Source organism: Rutidosis leptorrhynchoides, chromosome 3 (assembly GCF_046630445.1).
Source record: "Rutidosis leptorrhynchoides isolate AG116_Rl617_1_P2 chromosome 3, CSIRO_AGI_Rlap_v1, whole genome shotgun sequence".
NCBI lineage: Eukaryota > Viridiplantae > Streptophyta > Magnoliopsida > Asterales > Asteraceae > Rutidosis > Rutidosis leptorrhynchoides.
Genome location: NC_092335.1, coordinates 502,214,101 through 502,218,176, shown reverse-complemented (window position 1 = coordinate 502,218,176; position 4,076 = coordinate 502,214,101).

The window sequence follows — 4,076 nt, the reverse complement described above, 5'->3', positions numbered from 1 at the left end:
TCACAATCTATTAAGAAGTATGAAATAAGAAAGAAGATTATAGGAGTGGTGAAAATAAATGAAAGGGAAGAGGTCAATTTATAGCAAAATATCAGACATAGCAATCGAGGTAGATTACGCATTTAATCAAAGGAAATCCTAATTTCCTTAAATTCCGAAGAATCAAATCTTATTTAAATTATGAAGATTTTCTATTTCTTAAATTCCGGAAATCAATCGTTACTACATCAAGAGATAAGACGAATCTCTATTCTCCATTTCACTCTATTACGATAACTTCTCTCATACGCTTCGAATAATCGGATTATTTTATCCATATTATTTAACGGTGATAAAACTCTATTTATCAACACATGTACGGCATGAAAACATTTTTATTGTTAGTCATGACGACCTCACTCAAATTTCAGGACGAAATTTCTTTAACGGGTAGGTACTGTGATGACCCGGAAATTTCTGACCAAATTTAAACTTAATCTTTTTATGATTAACATTTCCTACACGATAAGCAAAGTCTGTAAAACTGAATCTCAAAATTTTTAAACTATTCAAATACCTTTCGGTTGTTCTCGACGATTCGCTAACAATTATATGTAAATAGATACATATATACTATAACTTGAAAAGGTAACAATGTATTAATTGTTTGATACCGTACATTAAACTTATTGGTTTAAATATCTATTTGAACATATATGATAAGTTGGAATTGTAATTGTATGAATAACTTGCGATGTGTACTTAAAACGTGTTTATGAATATTAACTTGGTTATTAAACATTTTGATTTAAAACAATATTATTAAATTTACTTTGATAGATAACGAGACGATGATTTATAGAAGTAAATGACCAAAACACTCTAATGTATAAGTTATATTTCGAGTGATATAATTTATGGATAGTTAAGTCTATATTTTGACAAATGTACGAGTCACGAAAGGTAAAGTGCCAGTTTTCTCAGTGTACGTAAGGACGTTCGAAAAACCGGAACCGGGACATAAGTCGTGTGACAACGTACGACTTATCGGAACAAAAATTACATATCAACTATGCACGTGAATTTAATATAATATATAGTTAATTATATAAATTATATATATTATATTTATATTTATTTAATATGTCGACAAACTAGAAGTTAAAACAGATGTGAGCTGGATTTACGGGCCATGCGATCGCATGGCATTTACCCACAAAACCCATGCGATCGCATGGGGTTAGATTTCAGGAAAAGTCTATAAATTCGATCGAGTTCTGGCATAATGCACACACACATATCCATCTATATTACACTGTATTATATTTATAATTTATATTATTATTATTATTATTATTAATATTAAGATTATTAATATTAATCTTATTATTATTATTATTATTATTATTATTATTATTATTATTATTATTATTAATAATTAATATTAATACATAAAATACTACGACGAGGTTATGAGCGTGTCACTTTCAAAACGAGTTTACGAGCAAGCTAAAGCTAAGGAAATTGTGGGTTATTGCCAAGGAGGTTATGGGTAATGTTCGGGGGTATACTTATGAATCAAACCTAGTGTTTATCATCTCCGTTACGTCTACATACTTTTCTACAATATTGAATCTCAATATTAATACGTAAGCATTTATATTTTATATTTTATAAATTAATAGTGTATACATACTAGTGCTCGAGTGTATATATTTATACATGCTTGTATACTAAATTTCGTCATTAAACAGTTTATAATGAATCACGAATTAAATACATATATTACTGGTAAAAGGTATATGATATACATGTTTTCGGAAAGCTGGCGAAAAATCAATAACTTTTCATTTAGATATCGGATAGTTTCGAAGAACGAATCAAAAGATATGGTCAACTGAATTATAATTGACGTTAATTGAAATTGCTTTTGAATCTGCAATTAGGATTTAAACAACTTGTTTACGAGATTGATAAAATGGATTTTTGAATATTACCAGCTTAGTAAATGAATCCTTATATAAAACACGTCTCGTTTGGTTAAACAATTGTCAAAATTGACTTTTTGAAACGACTTTGGATAACTTTTGTGTGTCGATCTCGAGCATTAGGATTGTGATACACTATGACCTGATCTAGCTTGATAAACATTTATTGACCAACATATGTTCTCTAGGTTGAGATCTACGATTATTTGATATACCGAGTTTCGGTCACATTTTGGTGAACAACTTTATATGCTGCTAAGGTGAGTTTCATTTGCTCCCTTTTTAATTGCTTTTGTAATATATATTTTTGGACTGAGAATACATGCACTTTATTTTAAACGCAATGGATACAAGTACAAACTAAATTCTACGCTGAGTTTAAACCGAAAATCCCTTAGCTTTGGTAACTAGTAACTGCCAGTACATAGGATATGGACTGGTGGACGCGAATAACAGTATATGGATCCATAGGGCTTGACATCCCCGTCCGAGCTAGAGCGCTAGCCTTTTAACGGACGTGTGTTATTTGAGTTTAGGACACGTTGGTTTGCGTGTATTAAAATGAATGGGGTATTTATCATTATAACGTTAAAGCTTAGTTACCAGGGTGCTCTGTTATGTAGAATCTATTGATAAACGTTTCTGGATGAAATAACTGAAATCTTGTGATCCACTTTTATATACAGATTATGCGAAACACCAAAACTATGAACTCACCAACCTTTGTGTTGACACTTGTTAGCATGTTTATTCCCACGTTCCCTAGAAGTCTTCTGCTGTTTGCTTATATGTTAGACAAGCTATGCGCATGGAGTTTTACATGGCATATTTTTCAAGGAAACGTTGCATTCACCAAATCATCACCATGTATCTTATTTTGACTGCATTGTCAACGGAAGTACTGTTGTAAACTATTATTTATGGTGATTGTCTATATGTAGAAATAATCAGATGTCGAAAACCTTTGATTTAAATATTCATTTATGGTGTGCCTTTTTAAAAGAATGCAATGTTTACAAAATGTATCATATAGAGGTCAAATGCCTCGCAATGAAATCGATGAATGACGTGTTCGTCCATATGGATTTGGAGCGATCGTCACATTAATGCGCCAGATTATGAAATCAAAGGACAAATCCTACATATGGTAACTAATCAATGCCAATTTAGTGGTGCGCCGAAGGAAGATCCAAATGAACATCTTCGTACTTTTAATAGGATCTGTACTCTATTTAAAATTCGAGAAGTTGAGGATGAACAGATATATCTCATGTTATTTCTCTGGACTTTAAAGGGAGAAGCCAAAGATTGGTTGGAATCATTACCTGAAGGGGCGATTGATACATGGGACGTTTTAGTTGAAAAATTTCTTAAACAATTCTTTCCGGCATCTAAAGCCGTAAGACTTCAAGGAGAAATTGTTACGTTCACACAGAAACCGAATGAAACTCTATATGAGGCATGGACAAGATTTGGAAAGTTATTAAGAGGATGTCCGCAACATGGTTTAGACACCTGTCAAATAGTACAAATATTCTACCAAGGATGCGACATCACTACAAGGAAAGACATCGATATAGCAGCTGGTGGTTCTATTACGAAGAAAACTGAAACTGATGCTTACAAAATTATTGATAACACTGCTTCCCACTCACATGAGTGGCACCAAGAAAAAGATATCGTTAGATCATCTAAAGTAGTTAGAGCCGATTCTAGCCATGACTTAGATTCCATTTCTGTAGTGACCCGAGCTTTTCCATGTTTATATATATTAATTGAGATTGATATTTACATGATTAAATGTTTCCAACATGTTAAGCAATCAAACTTGTTAAGACTTGATTAATTGAAATAGGTTTCATATAGACAATTGACCACCCAAGTTGACCGGTGATTCACGAACGTTAAAACTTGTAAAAACTATATGATGATATATATATGGTTATATATATAGTTAACATGATATTATGATAAGTAAACATATCAATAAGTATATTAACAATGAACTACATATGTAAAAATAAGACTACTAACTTAATGATTTTGAAACGAGACATATATGTAACGATTATCGTTGTAACAACATTTAATGTATATATATCATATTAA